The sequence below is a fragment of the Anastrepha obliqua genome, chromosome 2 (assembly GCF_027943255.1).
Source record: "Anastrepha obliqua isolate idAnaObli1 chromosome 2, idAnaObli1_1.0, whole genome shotgun sequence".
In the NCBI taxonomy this organism is placed as follows: domain Eukaryota; kingdom Metazoa; phylum Arthropoda; class Insecta; order Diptera; family Tephritidae; genus Anastrepha; species Anastrepha obliqua.
This window is the reverse complement of record NC_072893.1, coordinates 130,043,739-130,063,730: the sequence shown is the minus strand read 5'-3', so window position 1 is coordinate 130,063,730 and position 19,992 is coordinate 130,043,739. Positions and strand designations below refer to the sequence as shown.

The window sequence follows — 19,992 nt, the reverse complement described above, 5'->3', positions numbered from 1 at the left end:
TTATAAGATATGTTGATTACTAATATATGTATATAAACATGCATATACATATACAATTTCGCGCAATTTTCAAAAAGAACAAATCTATATGTAAAGATGCATACAAATCATATGGACATATCAAATATACGAATATATTCCGTACGCAAGCAAATGTAAGCTAATGTGCTTGAACTGCAAGCGAGAGCGCGGAACGAACGACAAAGAACACAATCGGCGCCCGCGTTCGGCAACGTTCGACATCTGGCTCTGTCCTACTTGAGTGAACATATATATGTATGTATGTATATGCGCATATGTATATAAATTCACATATTTGTATTTGCATATGCCTTCTTCCTGTGTGCATGGTAATGAACCATTTCTCTGTTGAGAATAGGACGATGATAGAAAAAGTAGGAAATGAAAGGGAGTGTTTCGAGTGTAAAGTGTGTTGAAAAAGGCAAATCGATGATGGTGCCTCTTAGTGTTGTTGACTTATTAACGTCTGATGCACAATCGAAATTGAAGATATCTTTCATGAATTTGTTAAATGTTTCGTCATTTTTCACGTTTGTGTAAATGTAACTTGACCTATTCGATTGCAATTCCATTTACCTCCTCCTCTATATCCATACAAAATATCTATCAAACAAATAAAATTAAAATTTTGTTTTGAAAATTGCAACCATTCCATCAATATTTTCTTATGCCGTTGTCACGTTAAACTATCGTCACTAAACCGACTTTACAGACAACCTCTTTTTTTTTTGTCCTAGAAAGTATTAGCAAAGCTACTAGCAGAATTTTTTTAAATTTCTTAAACATATTTTGGTTTCTTTAATTAACTTAAATTCAAAATAAAAAGAAAATTTGCAAATACCGCAAATGCCCAAAATTGCCAAAATTCCGTGTTGACTTGTCAGTTGCAGAGTTTCTTTAACATTTTGTGTTATGCAAATTGTATTTATTTATTTATTTACTTATTCATTTACTTGTTTACTTATTCATTTGCTTGTTTACTTATTCATTTATTCTTTACTAAATTCATCAACTCCTCTTGTTGCTATCGCCCACATGCGTAAATACAGAATTTTTAACACACGAAATAAGTCAACAAATTCGTTTATTTATTTATTTATTTATTTAGTCCTCTTTTCATGGCTGCATATAAAGAAAATTTATTTACTTATGCACTAATTGATTTTCCAATGCAAATAGAGTTTTGCTTTGCTTGCTCACCGAGCCGAAATATTACGCAAATATCAGCTTAAACAAAAATTAGAGTGCATGGAAATTTTGATATGAGTTCTTGCATTTATGGCGATTTGGCTGATTTCATTGTTTAAATGAAATTGCATTTTGACCAAATCTTGATTTTTCACTTTTTGTAAGAAATTCAATTTATTTGCCATAATCTCTTCGCAAAAGTCGGGAAATTTTTCTAATTTGGGAATTGACGTTTTATTACGTATAGTGAAATTTATACACGAATATTCAGAAAAAGATAATTCCTTCGTTTATTTAATTATATATATTTAAACATTTTTTTTTAAATATTCAAAAGAAAGTTTTCAATTATTTTTGTGAATTTTTATACATATATATTTTTAAATTTTTATATAATATGAATGTTATAAAATTAATTCTTTAAATTTCTTCTTTTAATACACACGTTGGGATACCAAAACTTATTTAAGGTTAGCTAGTTTTTCGAATTAAGGCAATCATAAAATTAAATAAATTAAATATTAAGAAATATAAATAATTATTTCTTAATTTCTGTTTCTGTTATTAATTAAATCTTTTGTATTTACATTTTTTTAACACTTTTTTCTTAATTTTTATTTAAAATGTTTTTTCTTTAAAATGTTTTATTATCATATATTATATAAATTTTTGAAGTGAAACTTCTTAGGCGCCGATGGACGAGCGAGAATGGAGAGTAAAATTTCAAAGCCATGCAACGTTTTGGGCATTGTCGTTCCGCGAAAAGAGAAAAAAGTTATAAAGTGGAGGAAAAGGAGAGAGAGAGAGAGCTATACCTTATATATGTCTTAGATACACTTTAGGCTATTTTTTCTTGTTGTTCCTAATTTCTAGTGAGGAATAACACTGCCTACATTTTGGCGCTTGTTTGTGCAAATTGTAGGTGCAAAATTGTAGGAAATATATTTTTGGTGCCTACTTTTTGGTGTTATATTTCCTTGGTGCCTACTTTTGGGGCGTTTTTGGTCCCAATTTATTTGGCGTTGTTTTTTGGTGACTATTTTTTGGCGCTTAATTCCGTTTCCTGGCTAGTGCTTGTGCGTACTATAAAGTGCTATCCATTCCCGCGTCAAATTTATTGGTATTGCCTTGCTGTAATTTGTGCCGTTGCTGCGGTCCTGGAATCGCTGCGTTTGTGCGGGTGATAAACGCTCTGAGTAGTGCGCATTGTTGCCACGGTTTGTGTCCGGCGTTTACCTACACCAGTCGACCCTTCTCCGTTTTTTTAAATTTTGTCTCTTTGTATTCTCTGCAAATGTTGTGAATTTTTTTAGATATATATTCACTCTCTCTCTCATTCTCTCTCGGGTCCCTCCATCTTTCTTTGTCTGCCACTTTTCTTAATTTCAATTGCTTTTTGTTTAAATGTTTTTATTTAATTTTGTTTTTTTTTTTTTAAGATTTGTGTTTAATTTTTTTTCCTTTAGATTCATTTTAAAAATCTTTTCTGTGTTTTTCCATTAAACTTATTTTTTAATTATTTTTCTATTCGATTTGTTTTCTTTTTCTGTGTTTTTATTTATTTTTTTTTAATTTTTTTTTTATTTTTTTGTTTTTATTTAAATTTCTTTTCATTAAATTTTCTTTCATTTTAATTTTTTCATTAAATTTTTTTTTTTATTTAAATTTTTTTATTTATATTCGTTTTTCAAGTTTTTGACATTTTTATTTATTTTATTTTAATTAATTTTTTATTTACATGTTTTCTTTTATTTGTATTCAACTTTTTAAATTTTTTTTATTTGAAGTTTGATTTATTTAATTTTTTTATTACATTTTTTGTACTTACATGTTTTTTATTGTGTTTTCTTTATTTTTATTTTTTAACACATTTTTTTAATATTTTACATACATTTTTCCATGTTTTTTCATTAACATTTTTTTATTTAAATATTTTCTATTTATATATCTTTATTGCGCTCAATTAATCACCCACCTTTTTTTTATAACTTTACTGAATGAAAAAAGACAATGACTTCAAGTGATGGAAATCTTTATTTGGACCTTAACGCTGCATTGCTTGTCTGTATGACCACTGCAGCTGGAGCCTTCTGAACCGAAGTGTCAAATATAATATGATTGACGTGTGACGTCATTTCCAAAAATTATAAATCTTCCGATTGCGTGATAAATTTTGCGCCACCTTCTATAAACCTTGATATAAATAAGTCATTAGTCATTTTCTTACATTCCATTCCATTAAACAAGTTTTTTTAATATTGTACTCAAATTTTTATTTTTCGAATCTATGAATTTTATAACTTACAATTACTTCTAATTTAATTTAGTATCTAATATTTAAAAATTTTGTAAAAAATAATAAAAATGAAAATATGAAAAGAGCATCTTATTTTATGTTCGAGTTAAAATTTTATACAAATTTAAAATAACTCAAAATCCGGTCCTAACTCAGAAAAATTAGCATAAATAAATAATATTAAAAAAAGCTTATAAGTATAAGTCTCGAGCCGAAGACCTTAGTAGCCAGCGCTCTTGTTGAGTTTTAGTATATTGGGTATTTATAATTATTAATCTTACGAATTTCAAAAAAGAATAAATTGATGACTCGTTTCCACATTTCCAATTTAATACGAAATTTCAGTCCACATACAGAAATAAAAAAAAAACATAAAAAATGCTAAGCCAAGAGTTGTTAATTCTGAATATTTGGTATAATTTCTTCTTAACTCCCGGAAATGCTTTTGTCACCTCAAAAAATCATTTGTGGACACATTTGTGCACTCTGAATGTCAATTTAAAGACACCATTTTTAGCAAATCTGATTTTGCTGTGAACTGGCAAATTTGACGTCGTGTCAGGTGCAAAAGCATGTCTAAGTAGAAATTTATGTTGCAATTTTTATTAAATGGTACAAACAACAATAAATGTACAACAATTCAAAATCTGAACATTTCGTGTATTTGTGTTATAGTGGCCTGAAGCTTAGTTTTGCGCACCGACAAAAGCAAATGGAAAAGCAGCAAACTCATTTCAGGGGTTGGGAGGCTAAAAATGCTATTGTTTGCGCAAATTGAGGGAAATCATGTGCAGATATTTAGAATTTTTTATTCGTAAATTTAACATGAAACATATGAACATGGAATTTCAGTTTGGAATATTTACTCTCTAATACTTATATAGGTACATACATACACACAATAGATATGTAGATCGCCGCTGCTTCGTCATAAGTATTTATTTATTGCTTTAGCTTCACTTTTCATATAATTTTTCTAGTTGTGATTTGTGCCTACTCATTCTCATTCCTCCACACTTTCACGGTCACTGACAGTGAAAATCCATCAACATTACAACAATTGCTTGTTATGCGCTCCCATGTGTAAAGAATTCCAAGTTTTTGCAGCAGAAAGCCGGAAATGTTGCAAAATGTCGTGCGAAGAGGCAACACTGGCATGTTAAGTGGCGGCAATGGGAAAGTGTGTAAGATGGGGATACGACTTAATTGACTACGAGGCGGTGAAAGAGGGCAAAATAATCTAGTTTGAGGATATCGAAAACAATAGATGATCTTCAAGCTAAATGAGAGCTGGCGGTCCAGATGGCAGGAGTAAAAGTTGAGATCTTACTGACAGGGATTATTACTTTTTTTCTATTTAAGAAAGTTGAGCTCCAAACAGTCGGCAACTAAGTAACATGGGCGGTGACTGTTTTAATTTTTTTCGTAAACAAACCGCTGTCTTGACCCCGGTCGGTGATGTCAGCTAATTCTTCGATATTCGCTGGGATCTTGTTACTCCTTTTGATTTTTTTTCTTTGGCGAGCCCACCGCCATCCGGCACTCTGTTTTGGGTTTTGGCCTCGAAAGATGACTGGCGAGTGCCGACCACTCAAATAGTTCGCGGACCACCTCTTCAGCTCCGGCGGGAGGGTCGACTGTATGATGTTATCTAGTAGCTTGTAGTGGCTGATTTTATCGAAAGTCTTCTTCAGGTTCAGCGCTACTACGACAGTCTTCTCGCAGGTGCGGTTTTTGTTAAGCCCGCAGTTCATTTGGGTGCTTATGGCGGTGAGTGCTGTGATGGTGCTGTACAGCTTTCGGAACGCATGCTTATGTTTGGCTGGAGTCAGATGCTTCATGTCAAGTGGGAGTAGGAGGGCTTCAAGAGTCTTCGCTAGTGGGAAAAGGAGAGTTATCGGTCGATAAGTTTCCCCTTGCTTGGCGGGTTTCCCAGGTGTTAGTAGTGGGACTACTCTCCTTGTTTTCCACTTGTCAGTTGCTTCAGTCATCTTGAATGCTTAACTGAGTTAGAGAAGTTTTGTGTTTTATGAGTTACAATGTAGGCAGCACCGGGATAGTTAAAGTGATGAGTGATAGAGTAGTGAGAGTTTAGGTAGGTCAGCACCATGTATTCGATGTGGATTCGGAACTAACTGTATAAATTGCACTACTTTTTCGATATGGGATGCAGTCTGCTGAGAAACGATAGGTGTGGGAGTTGAACTTGCAGAAAAAATGTGACTATAAGCAGAGATGCCTTTTTGTCTCTGTTGAACGAAAAATTTTGCTTTAAGTATCAGCATTTTATGTAGGCAACCGGATCTACTAGTCAGCTCGCTATTAAATAATAGTTTTTGCTCACTCTTGCTTAGACAAAGCCCAGTAGTGTTAGATTAAAAATCAAAAAGAAAATAATGCCAGCCAGCTGAGGTTATGGTATGATTCTGTGTATCATGTGCGCCCTTGGGAGTGCCCCTGAGTATAAAAGAAATCTTCTGTTTGCAGAGCGTTAGGGCTAGTGCACTTTATTCTAATGAAATACGATGCCTCAGTGCAAGCAGAAGGACGGCAGCATATCAAATGGAAATGCCATTGACCAAATTATTTAGTCTCGGCACAAACCGACCAACGATGGCAAGAGTCGCCAAAGCAAAAAGAAGATCATTCAATACAGGCGCATATATGTGGTAAATTCTTAAACCATCACGGTCATTATACTTAGAAACGAACTCAAAAGACTTTGCTACATAGAGGACAAATATTTTCTGCAACAAAGCAACATAAAAGTAATTCATAGTCACCCTTGAGATAAAACTCGATCACATTCCCCTACTTACAAAATTACCTTATGTATATGCCTATGTGTATATTTTAATAAAAAGTACCATTGTGAAAAATGACTGTGAGTAAGCATGTTGGGTAATTTAATATTGCGTATGAGTGTTTGTGTATATGTGTGTGCGAAATGCCTCATTGACTACGCAAACCCGAAACTGCGCACAAGTACAGCTGCCTGCTGGCAGTGAAGTCAGCAATGGCACTTGTAATAATAGAGAGTGCGCATATCAAAGAGCGAAGGAGAACAGGAGAGTTGGTAACTCATCGCCTGCGGCATTTGTGAGGCACGTAGTAGGCGAAGAAGAAGAACTGTAGTCTCGCCGGCAGCAAATTGCTTTCCTGCCTGGCTGTTCAACTCAGCGGGGGATCTGCTGACATATTGCTTTGTAACGCGCAATGATCCTGTAAACAAAGGGTATTTCGCTCATATCAAATATACTAACACGCCATATATAAATTTTGTTCTACATATTTCAGTACAATTCTGGGGCATTCCGTACGGCACAGTGAAAACCGGATATATTGAATATTGAAGTTGCAGCTGCTGATGTTACAGAAGTAGTTGATAAATATCTGCGCAAATGGAGAGGAGGCAGCACAACTATGAGAGGTTGATATGGACGATTTAGCAGAGGTGTGTGGGCAGAAGCGTGAACGAGCGAGAATATAGACATAGAATAAGAGAGATAAGTAAGTACAAAATTAGCTAGTAACAATTATTTAATTGTGCAAAACAAACTGATAAGGAAACTGTTTTGACGGTAAAGATATCAGCATTTGGTCATAAATATTACTTAAGGGGTAATGCAGTGGCCGTAAGTGAGGCATTTTAATGAGAAAGAAAAAAACTTTAGTAGTGGCTACGTCAGCGCTGAGTGAAGTTGCGAATAATAGAGATAATTATGAATTCCGTGATTTCGAAATTTCGGGACCGCTAACGGGACTCAAATATTACAAAATCGAACAAATGAAATATTAAATTATAAGGGATTGCTTGAAATTTGTGCAAAAGAAGCATGATGAATTGAGGGACCCCAGCTAGAAAGTTATGTAAAATATAGAAAAAAAAAAAATGTAAGCAAGCTGAGAAGTATTGGAACGACTTCTCCAAAGCAAAATTCTGTCTCTATTTGGGCATAATTACCTTAAACCTAGCCGCGGGTTGGGTTTGGCCCGAAACATAATTGCAGCGTAAATCATTGATATTTTGCGGGTATTCTTGTGCAGATCGAATAAATATTATTTCCTTGTTATTTGCCTGCTCTTGCTTGCAAACAAACAAATAGTAATAAATTAATCAGAGTCTTCAATCTATCGGAAAAAATATAAATAGGTAAATCATGTTATTTTGCCGTCGCAAAAATAACGGACGGCCAAAAATCCGTCCCCGCTGTCCGCTGCAATTCTGTTCAAGGGGTTAATCTAATAATTTTTTTGGGTTTTTATTCTCCTCATTATTTTTATGCTTAAAATGTTCGAGAGAATATTAGAATAAAGAGAGAAAAATAAGGGGGCACCGCTACTTCGCTCTCGGCGAATTCGATAGAATCGATGAGTGTGGAACGTCGCATAAGTGCCATTTATTTGTGTGTTGTATGAGTGACTTCATCTTCTTCTTCTTGCATTCTTGTTGGTATTTTCACATCTCTCTTACGTGACGTCGCGCTCTGATGGGTGCAATCTTGGTTCTATCATTTTTGACTTCTCGAGGCAGTAAAATACAGGGCTATATTTTTAACTTTTTCTGAAGTGCGCCCCTCACATCAGGTCCATTCTTCGTTCTTTCATTCGTTCTTTGTTTTATATATATAAAGGGTTTTTCAAAAAGGGCGGGTAGATGTTGAAATGGAATAAAATGGCGTTTGCTGTGTGGCACGTAGCGCCATCCTGCTGGAACCACATGTCGTCTAGGTCCATATGGTTCAATATGGGCCATAAGAAATTGGAAGGGCCACCACGTCTACCGAAAAATGGGCGCAATGCGCGCAACGTTTGCGTTAATGAACACTCATTTTGATAATAAAGTTTTATCATTTGAACGTGCTGTTCAATCGTGTAACTTACCATGATGATTTGGCATAAACAACTGAATAATAAATAAAAGATTTGACAGATGTCACCAAACCAAATTGGCTGCCACAGGGCGCCAAAATCGACCCGCGCCAATTGAAAAACCCTTTATATAATTGGCGCGTACACCCCTTTTGGGTGTTTGGCCGAGCTCCTCCTCCTATTTGTGGTGGTGTGCGTCTTGATGTTGTTCCACAAATGGAGGGACCTACAGTTTCAAGCCGACTCCGAACGGCAGATATTTTATGAGGAGCTTTTTCATGGCAGAAATACACTCGGAGGTTTGCCATTGTCTGCCGAGGGGCGACCGCTATTATAAAAATGTTTTTCTTAATTTTGGTGTTTCACCGAGATTTGAACCAACGTTCTCTGTAGGAATTCCGAATGGTAATCACGCACCAACCCATTCGGCTACGGCGGCCGTTTTACATGGTTTAAAAAAAGAAGCCCAAATGGCCTTAGCGAAATGGTCGAGAGCGAAGTTAAGGTTAAAAGAAATTGAGTAGTCTAACCATAAATATTAGACCCTAGAATTTTTTTACTACCAGATAGAGTTGAAAAATACATTAATTGATTACCGATTTACACAGGGAAGCATTTGGAAGGATTTTGTCCGTGTGACTGCGAATGAAACGTCAAAAGTGAATTTCCAGTGTCTCCCTTCCAGATGTCTCTGTGTGTAAATCGGGACATAGACGACTATTATATGAGGGAAGATCGATCATACACTGAAATAAAATCTTTTTTAATCTCTGGTCTGATTCTTCTTTTTCATGCATTTTCACGTGCACCAGTCGGCTCGATTCCTATTAACCCAATTGTTGCTGGGTCAAAGGCCATCTATCGTAAAGCGGGAACTGTGTCAGTAGTCACAATGAAAATTCCATTTCGAAATAAAAGTGTGTGGCCAATAGAGACTCACTTGCGCTAAATAGATGAAACCACCAATTAGACTGACATTTATTGCACCAATTTGTACTGGTAACCTCTTGAGCACCTCTTTCATTCAAATCACTGAGCACCAACGTTTTGCAAAGGTAAAAGTGGCAGCAACTGTGGTGGCAAATGCAACCAATTCTTGGCAGCTACTTTTGTTATAAACTTTTATTTTTATATTATTTCTGCATTGTAAAACAATATATCCATTGTAAAGTGGAGCACATTTTTCTAAATGCGAAGTGCTAAAACGATAAACATTTGTATTGGTGGGTATATGTGAACTCGCATTTTGCATTGCGCTTTATTTATGTAATTTTATATGTGTGTGTGTGCCTGGCGCTTGACGCTCTAGCTGACCCCAGTGACCCCCATTTGCGGCACACTGGCGGACTGGCAGAATGGCCGACTGGGCTAACAAGTCGAGTGGTGCCGACTGAATGTTGTTTGCTTGCCGTTTGGTAGTGAAAAAATGCAGCAACAAAGCAACACGCAAAGAGAGTTGGCTAAATGAGAGCGATTGCTACTAGAAATTTGCTAGCCAGTGCTAATTACAACAATAGCCAATCAAAGCAATATAACAACGGCTCTGTAAACAGCTCGCCCTGTAGGGAAATTCACAAGCTCTGAATGGGTAGGTCTCTTTCTAGGAGATTCGAAATTGTAACTAACTCGGGGCCCTCTGCTTTTTACACTTTTTTACAGTAAAGAATAATGAAGAATTTTGTGCTAAGGAGCAGCTGGTTCTTCTTACGAGCAGCTGGTCTATGTTCAAGCATATTGTAATCTTTTGCATCTAAAAAAAAGGATATAGTCTAATGTTTTTGTGGGATTCCTAAGGGCTCCCTACCATAACGCAGTAGGTACTTTGAACTAAGTTCGGGGGTATATTCAAGGGTAGTAAGTGGAGGCCAGTTCGTTGTTGTTGTTGTAGCAGCATAAACATTCCCCATACATATACGGGGAATGCTGCTGAAAGGCCAGTTCGTCGGCGGATATAGTGGCTATAAAACCCTCAGTGGGCAAGTGAGCAACATAGTGCTGTTATATAGAGCGTTTTTCGAAGACCTTGGAAACTTGAAATTATAGCGCAAAACAGAAATAGTGTTGGGACGAACATTTTTTTTAATTATAAAAATTTTTATATTATTATTTTTTTTATTAATCTCTTCTTTATATTTATATTTTATTATATTTATTATAATCTTATTATGATCTGTTAGATAATTTCATGTCATTTTTTGAATATGCCCGCCGCGGCTACGAATTCCATTACATGCTCCATTCGATCAGTTAAATTTTTGACCAATCTTTCCAATAAATCTTAATGAGCCCAATCAGCAAAACAGCGATGCAAACGATGGCCATTTGGCTTCAATTTTTGCACGAACTGTATTTTATACGCACATAAGTCAAGATCTTTACGTAAAACTTTCCACGTAGTCGAATAACAAACGTGAGAACGTTGACGGAGCGTTGTTCTGGCATTAAGCGATTAGTAATGACTTGCCAAACCTTTTGCCATTCTCAAATGTCACACCATAGCATCGATATCGATAATTCTGTGATATGACGATATGATAGTTCTGATGCAGCCAGAAAAAACACCCGATATCTTAGAATTATCAAAAGCTACGGGATGTCTAGCATTTACTTGCAACAGTCTTGAGTGCGAATTGATAAATAAAAAAAAACAAATATTTGCTTCCTCTTTTCTAGCCTCTAAATTTGTTCTATGGCAAATAAAAAAATAAAAATAGGTATATATCTTTTATTTAAAACTTTTTATTTATGGTTTATATTATATTTATTTTTTTTTAATTTGTTCTAAAAATAGGTATTTCTGTTATTTATTTTTTAAATTTTTTGTTCTTTGGCAAAAAAAAACAAAAATATGTAATATATTTATTTATTTTTTTTTTTTTATTTAAAATTTTTTATTTATATTTTTTTTCTATTTATTTGTTTATTTTTATTTATTTTTTTCTATTTATTTATTTATTTTTATTTTTTTTTTCTATTTATTTTTTTAAATTTTTTTTTCGGTTTTCTAATTAGATACTTTTTTTTTTTTAATATTTAGCCGTGTTGCCAACACTCTGAAAAATTTCAATGAATTTCCCTAGAAAAATGTGCCTCCCCTGCACCTTAACATCCTCTTTTTATTTCCTTTTAGATTGTTTTATTTAAATAAAATAATAATTTAAGCTATTTTTAATAGAGACCTTTAAAACCCCATTAATTGAAAGGTATATCAAAATTAAAAAAAATACAAAAAATAAAAATTCTCTGATTTTTCTTTATTTTTGGGTAGCGGCATGAATAAATAATAATTTTGTTGAGCCCTCCTAATACTCACACGTACATGTATAAATACATAGGTATATACTTAATTTCCTTAAATTGCTAGAAATTTTAAATCAAACACTTCACATTAATTCGGAATTAGAAGAAATCAGTTTCACAAATTCAGTTATTCCTAGCGGAGGGTTGCAATACATTAAAGAACTAATTAAAAATTAACGAATTGGGGGAAATAAATTGACAGCAGAAATCAGTGCAAATGCATTTTACTACCACACTTGGTACTCTTTGAAGTAATAACAGTTTGGTTGCCTTAATTAATTAAGTTAACAGCAATAATTGCAGTCCGCTGTTAACATTCCAAGCTCAACTACCGGCACTAGATTGAGGTGGTAAAATGCCTCATGCCGCAATATTCGGAATTCACACACCTACCTCAACGCAAACCACATCGAGTGTCGGTGTCTCACTAAAATATTTCGCCTGTTCGCCTCTGCGCCCACTAGTGACGTCGACAACTGGTTGCTGTTAATCTAATTTTACCTATCACACAAACTACTACATTCTATGTGCATGTATGTGTGTACGTAAGTGTATAAATACTTGGCAATTTATTGAGCAGCAGCGGCAGCAGAAGTGAAAAACGAGAATCGAAAATAAAATAAAAGTAAAAAACCCGGAAAATTCAATGAAAATGTTGAACGAAAATAAAAGTTGCTGAATTTGGCGCACAAAAAAAAGAAGAAATATTTAGGCTACCTTGTTGCCACATTCGTTGTGTTTGTTGTAATTGTTACTCATGTGCTGGTTCGTTAAATAGCTGCGCATACCAAGCACCAACTTTCAAACAAAAGAAAAAAAAAGTTGGTAATTCAATTAAAAGTGTGACGAATTTTTTATAGAGCATTATTTGTTTTTGATTTGTTTTTGTTTAGTTTCTATAGGTTTTTGCATATATTTATAACAAACATTCATTTACTTCCATAATAAGGCAAAAAAATCAGAAAAGGCAATTCTAAAAACAAATTCTAAAACGATAACTTTGTTGCTGCTTTAACACGCAAAATTTTCATCAAATCAGCAGAGCCCAGAGTTAGCAACATATTGCCGGAAACACCACTACATTTGCCTCCAGAACGCGCTGCCAATGCGAGCAGAAGGAGTAGACATCTCGGTCTGGTATGGTCAGAAGAAAAGCTCAAACGCTCAGCCAATTCAGTTCCAGGAGCAGAAGAATTACTGAAGTAACTGGGCGTGAATTAAGTATTGCGATGAGTAAAGGGCGGAAAAGATCTAAGGGTCGAAGAGAAAACTTCCTTCATTCATTTATTCATTCATATGAACACCTAAGCCCAAAGTAGGACTGATACGAATACAGAAATAAACAACAACAAGCATAGCTTAATCAGAGGCGAAAAAATTGCATAAAAAACATTTATACAAAAACTTCATAAAAAAGAATTCATAAAAGAAAATGCATAAAAAAAATTCATAAAAAATTGATAAAAAATACATAAAAAATCCATAAAGTAGTTCATGAAACAATTCATAAAAAAAATTCATAAAACAATTCATAAAAATCTGTTTAAAAAAGACTTCGTAAACAAAAAATATGTAAAAACAAAATTTATAAAAAAAAATTCATAAAAAACATTCATATAAAAAAATTCATAAAATAAAATTCATAAAAAAATTTCGTAAAAAAATTCATTAAACAATTCATTATAAAAAAGAGTTAATAAAAAAAGTTCATAAAAAATACATAAAAAAACTTCATAAACAAAAAATATGTAAAAACAAATTCATAAAATAGAATTCATAAAAAAATTCATAAAAAAAAAATTCATAAAAAAAGTTCATAAAACAAACTTCATAAAAAAAATTATTAAACAATTCCTAAAAAATTCATAAAAAAACAATTCATAGAGAAAATTCATTAAAAAAATTCATAAAAAAATTCATAAAAAAAATTCATAAAAAAAATTCATAAAAATTATGCATAAATTTCATAAACAAAAGATATGTAAAAAACAAAATTCATAAAAAAGAATTCATGAAAAAGAATTCATAAAAAAAAGTTCATAAAACAATCAACAAAAAAATCCATAAAAAAATTCATAAATAAAAAATATGTAAAAACAAAATTCATAAAAAAATGCATGAAGCAATGCATAAAAATGCATACAAAAATTCATAAAAACAAAATTCATAAAAAAATGCATGAAGCAATTCATAAAAATGCATACAAAAATTCATAAAAAGAAATTCATAAAACAAAATTTATAAAAAATGCATAAAAAACTTCATAAACAAAAAATATGTGAAAATCAAAATTCATAAAAAAGAATTCATGAAAAAGAATTCATAAAAAAAATTCATAAAAAAAATCATAAAAAAAAATCATAAAAAAGAATTCATAAACAATATTCATAAAAAAAAGTAGTAAAAAATGCATAAAAAAAACTTCATAAAAGAACTTCATAAATAAAAATGCATACAAAAAAATATAAAAAAACTAATTCATAAAATAAACAAATTCATAAAAAAAAATGTTTCAATACAGTAGGTTCTGTTTTTATGCGGTAGATACGTTCCGCAAGAAACAGCATAAAAAAAGCTACAAGTTCTATAGTAAAACTATAGATACGTTTCAAATGCTAAAACCGCATAAATCTGAAATAATGTAATAAAATCGCATAAAAAAGGGCATTAGTCCCATATTATAACTATAGATACGTTCCATAGACCGCATGAATCTGTGATGAGTTTTTGCTTAGCTGGTTTAGAATCTTGTTTATATGTACAATTCCCGATAGGTCGACATGCATTTTGTAATTTAAAAAAAAACCGCACTATTTCAAAGCCGCATAAAAAAAAGCCGCATAAAAACAGAACCTACTGTATTTCAATCTGCTTAGAGTCAGGGGTTATTTCTGATTACAAATTTTACGAAGAAAAACTATTAAGTGAAAATTCTAAAATATTTCTGATAAATTTTGATTTAGGCTGTGAGCTTTTATCATATTTCAAGCCTGAAAAGCCATGTTTGCGAAAAATTCATGTCTCTCAGGCAAAATTATGCAGCTATACAATTTATTCATCATTCATTACAACAACAATGAAAATAAAATCATTTAATAGATGGTGTCATTGAGAAAACTAATTTCGAACGATGGCTTTTTAGGCGCCGCAAAATTTGTTCTATCAACAAGCATTTACTAATTTTTTTAGATATTTACAGTTATTTTAATTATTTTTTCGAACAATATTCAAGCATTAAATTGCAATCCTTTTACATTTATGCATTTATAGCATTTTGCATGATACAATTTTTTATTGAATTTAACGCTTGTTTTTGGTATGAATTGCAAACGAAAATCGCAAAAATGAATGAATGCCAAATGTTTTTTGAGTGCTGCTAAAATATTTGACTAACAGATATTTCATTATTTTCGAGTTTTATTTTGGCAAGCGCAATTTGTATTTAATTAGAAGTCCAAACAAACATTTTTCGTTGTTGAACTAATTTTTTTCTGCAGCGCAATTTTTAATAATATATAACAATTTTTTTGATTTTGAAAGAATAAATATCAACAAGTTTATGGCGAAAAAAAACTACACAAAAACAAATTAATTAAATTAATTAGCGCAATTTTCTATAAATACACATATGCTTAGCGCAATTAGGACTAATAAAAGCTTTCAATTTTTTTCTGTTTTGTGTGAAATATTGGAAAGTGAAAAAAAATTTATTAAAATATGTTTTCCACTTTTTTGCAATTTTATGTGCTCTGGCATGCACACAATTTAGTAATTTATTTTTTATAGCTGCATTATTTTACACTTTTGCCGAGTCTTTGTGCAGTTCTTTTCAATTACGAGTATTTGCTATTTTGCTTGATTTTCTTTTTCCAGCAACCTTTTGTTTTATGCAACACTGTTTTGATGAGAATTTTTTTACTTTTTCTTGTCTTGCACGCATTTTTCTTATTGCTTTGGCTTTTGTTTTTGCTACGCTCATTGTTGTAATTTCATTGCGAAAGTAAACAGCGCGCGCATAAGTTAGGTGAAGATGGTTGAAGTTCGACCCAAATTGGGGGACATCAGAATTCGTTTTAGAGGTATGGTTCCTTCGGCAAAGTTTCTTATTTTGATCCCTAAAATACGATTTTCACAGAGCAATGGGCGCTTTTTTTGCCTCCCCACAAAAGACACTAAAAGTTCGATCCAAATTGGGGAACCTCAGAATTCGTTTTAGAGGTATGGTTCCTTCGGCAAAGTTTCTTATTTTGATCCCTAGAATATGATTTTCACAGAGCAATGGGCGATTTTTTTGCCTCCCCACAAATCGACCTGGCCTACTGGATACACATACCACCAGAAACGTTCAGAACAGAAACATTTCAATCGGCATATCACTGCGTGTTTTCAACAAAAATAACACTTCACGAGAAGTTTACAACAAAATCTTCTTAACATATAAAACAAACTGTGATATTTTTTATTATACGGATGGCTCTTTACTCCAAGAATCACCGTCTTATGTTGTTATAGAACAACGGATGCATGGAATCTACACTTACACTTCTGTTAGGTGTTTGAGGAGCTCCTCCTCCTATTTGAGGTGTGCGCCTTGATGTTGTTCCACAAATGGAGGGGCCTACAGTTTTAAGCCGATTCCGAACGGTAAATAGTTTTTTATGAAGAACTTTTTCATGGCAGAAATACACTAGAAGGTTTATCATTGCCTGCCGACGAGCGACCGTTATTGAAAACATCTTTTTTTATTATTTGATGTTTTTGCATGCAGATTCGAATCTACATACTTCCGAATGGCAGCCACGCACCAACCCAATCGGATATAGCGGCCGCAAAAGTGAAAACAAAAACATATATTGACAATTCTTGGCCGGACATCGTAGCAATGATAGGCAGAGTGGACTCCTCTCTAGCGCCAGAAGGGGATGTCAGGCATTCCCCGGCCAGGCATTCCATCGCACTATCATTAAGGCCTTACTAATATTTGGCTATGGGAATAAATGTTTATCCCCAATGCCGGTAGAGCATTACACTAGTGAGCAGCCAATCGATCGTTTCGTTGATAGCAGCTACATCCGTTTTGAAAACATTGCAGTGCTCCGGTAGTCTAAATTTGCGTATAATATGGATAATATTATATAATAATTATTTTCTTCTTACTCTTCTCTATGTTCAGGGAAAGTTGATGGAAGCTAGCACGGCTCTTTCGATGCTCAATCAGAGGGCATCGGTCAATCTGAGCAGGAAAACGATTTCTTTTTTTTCGAGAATTATTTAATGCTCGTGGCTTTAGCCAAACTTGCGATGAGCAACTCTTGAGCTGCAATTTCTACGGGTGAAATATTTTGCGTCAGATTTGAGCTCTCTCCAACTGCTTAACTAATGTGGCAATATTTACTTACATCAATTTTTTCTCCTTTAGTGCTGCTCGCTCGTTCAATGCCCACAGCTCGTTTGCAACGTGTTGCTTGTTTTTGTTTTTAGTTAGGCTTTTTAAACTCCTTTTTCCGGTTTCTATTTTGTTTCACTTATTTCTTTGCTATTTTTAGCAGCTGCCTAAAATTTTGTATGCTTTAGCTATTTGTTTTGCTTTATTTATTATTTTTTTTGCGGTGCGCAACAGAGATACGAGATGAAGGCTGTATTACAATTTCCAATTTCCAACGGACAACCTCAACTCACTGACAATGCACAAAACACACACACAAAGGCTCACTTGCGATGCACTAAATAATCGTAGTTATTCGTCACTCGATAATCGAAACAATAGCCTGCAGGTAGCATCCGATTAGTTGTGCTGCAATCACTACATGTTCTTGGACAAGGCGCACCGGCGTAAATAGCAAAGAGCCGAAAAATCACAAAAGCGCACGAAGCGATCCAACGTTGAGAAACGCAAACAACAAAGCACAAAGTAAAAAAAGAAAACACAAAATTGTACAAAAACCAAACAATTGTAAGCAACAGCAATAAGGAAACAAGAAGCAGCCGAAATACGATACTTTGCGTCTTCGCTGCTAAATTATTTCTCCTTTAAGAGGCACGAAATTTGATGTACGCGTATTTATTTTGTTTGATTGATTCCGCGTCGTACTGCAAATCAATTACTTTTCCACGGGCACCGGATTTTCCATTCAACTATTTACATTTACTCGTACTTGAGCTATTAATTATTATTTTTCAATATTTTCCATACACATTAATTTGTGTATTTTCCAATTTCTACCAATTGACTGCGTGCTACTCGCAAAATATACGTTTCGGCATTAGACACTTTGTGGCTGTTGAATAAAATTTTTATACGAAAATACTTAAACGATGCGTTCGAACTACGCCGATGAAGTTAAATTTAAACACATCTAAACGGTACGAAAACCGGCACGACACTATTGGAGAAAAATGCTCGCACGCCACACAACACGCAAACGATGCTCGCGCTGGCAAAATCACACAGAGTGGCTCGATGGTTTGTTCGATGTTCCGTTGCGGAGTTCGATTGCACTGTTCGATGCTCGATGACTGCTACAGTCCAATAGTCAACATCCATCATTCATACGAATGTTTTATGTACGACGTGCTCAGGTTAGAAATGCCTCCACGGAGTAAAATAATGGAGCTCACGGAGGATATTGCAGTCTCATGTAGTTCTTATTAGCAGCGGAAAGACGGCAAAACTCATAAGAAGCAAAGTAGGAGCTCAAATTATTACATACGAGCTAGCTATGAAATACCCTGGAGTATTGATTGACAGTCATTTGAACTTCAAAACGCGTCCGGAGTATGCTATTAAGAAGTCAACGAGCATACAGGTCATCTATGGCATACAGTACAGCTTATTGTAAATAATGCCGAATAGCAGCGCTCCTAGTAAATTAATTCTCTATGATAGAGTAGTCAGCTGATGCACTCAACATAAGTTGCTTTTATTTTTTTCTTGTTCACTCCTTTCTGAGCATAGAGCCTCGACAGGACTTGACTTCCGTAGGCTATTAGCCTGTGACTAGCTATAAGTTCCTATGCATGAGTAAATTCTGATTGAGTTCTTGCATTTAAATTAATTTACGAAAGATAAATTAAATCAAAGTCAATTCGTTCACCTCCCGATCTCCTGACTGGTTTCTGGAATACATTATTTGACCGCATGTATCGTAGACAAATGGCTTTATGCGTGATTACCTTTCGGCAGTTTCAGTTTCAAAGCCACGGTAATGACAGACTCCCACCGGTGCATTTCTGCCATAAAAAATGCTCTCCTAAAAACCATCTGCCGTTCGGAGTCTTTATAGAAATACTTACATGTGCCTCCATTTGTAGAACAAATTCAAGGCGCACGCATTTTTTGGAGTAGAAGTTTGACCGAACACAGGTGGCGCGCTTATTATTATTATTAATATTATTAGAAGTCTTTGATATGCTTGCCAAAAAAGCGCCAAGCGTAAAATGCACCGAAAAATCCTCGAAAACGTGACTTCAGAGAACTTAGAACAGTGCTTCCGAGTTATGTGCCAATGTGGCCGTCATTAATACACATTCCACAAACAGTTAACCGGTGAATTTATTCCAAAAGCAATCAAACCTTCGAACATGTTGCGTACAGGTACCAGCGACAGTCCCATAAATAACTGCATTTGTCTTGCCTAATAACAGCAGGCATCTCTCTCATTTTCAAATGCACTCTCCACGCTATTGCTGCATGAAAATCAGCTGTTTGCTTTTGCACTGCTACAAAATCAGATAGCCAAACCGTGCTGCCAGTTTGGTTAAAACGAATTGGAAGTTACTTGCTTTGTAAAGTCTGCGAGAATGCCAACTTTTTTTTGCTCATCTTTGGGAATTCGTCCACTGGGATAGTAATGATAGATATGTATATAATTTTTTTTTTAATAAAATAAACCACAATCAAATTTTAACAGATAAAAGGGTCCAATTCCACTTAGCCATGCCTTTCTTTCTATATTATTTCAGTGTTATTAGAACAAATTTCTGAATAAAGAAAAATAAAGAATAAATACATTTTTTATACAATAATTGAAAAATGTTTATTTAGGCCTTTGCGTTAACTTTGAGAAAGTATGAAATTACCAGTTTGTTCAAAGTAAAAATCTATGAAGGAAGTGAAGTAAAAGTGTCAATATTTACTATGGTTAAGGAGAGAAACCGGTTTTGGAAGCCAAAGTTTTGGTGTTTTTCGAAATTTTTTTGAACAAACAAGGAATATTCAGCTATTGTTTAAGTTTAGAGGATATTTTATTTATATTTTTAAGTACACTTTTACATTTTTTGGAAGCTATTTTCGCGGGAGATAGTGGCGTTAGAGC

At 33.8% G+C, this 19,992-nt stretch overlaps 1 protein-coding gene across 3 annotated transcripts in view; it reads right to left on the bottom strand.

Annotated features, from left to right (window-relative positions):
* Positions 1 to 19,344, bottom strand: part of LOC129237517 (uncharacterized) — a 251,843-nt gene extending 232,499 nt beyond the window's left edge. The window contains exons 1-4 of one of the 3 annotated variants that reach the window (XM_054872321.1): positions 18,772 to 19,344; positions 17,677 to 18,705; positions 17,077 to 17,230; positions 16,835 to 17,003 (exon numbers count right to left, since the gene is read on the bottom strand). The gene's annotated coding sequence lies outside the window, so the exon portion shown is untranslated. Of the gene's footprint in view, positions 1 to 16,834; positions 17,004 to 17,076; positions 17,406 to 17,676; positions 18,706 to 18,771 lie in introns of those variants that run through there. The other 2 variants (XM_054872320.1, XM_054872322.1) reach the window with 2 other exon arrangements.
* Between the last annotated feature and the right edge of the window lie 648 nt (positions 19,345 to 19,992).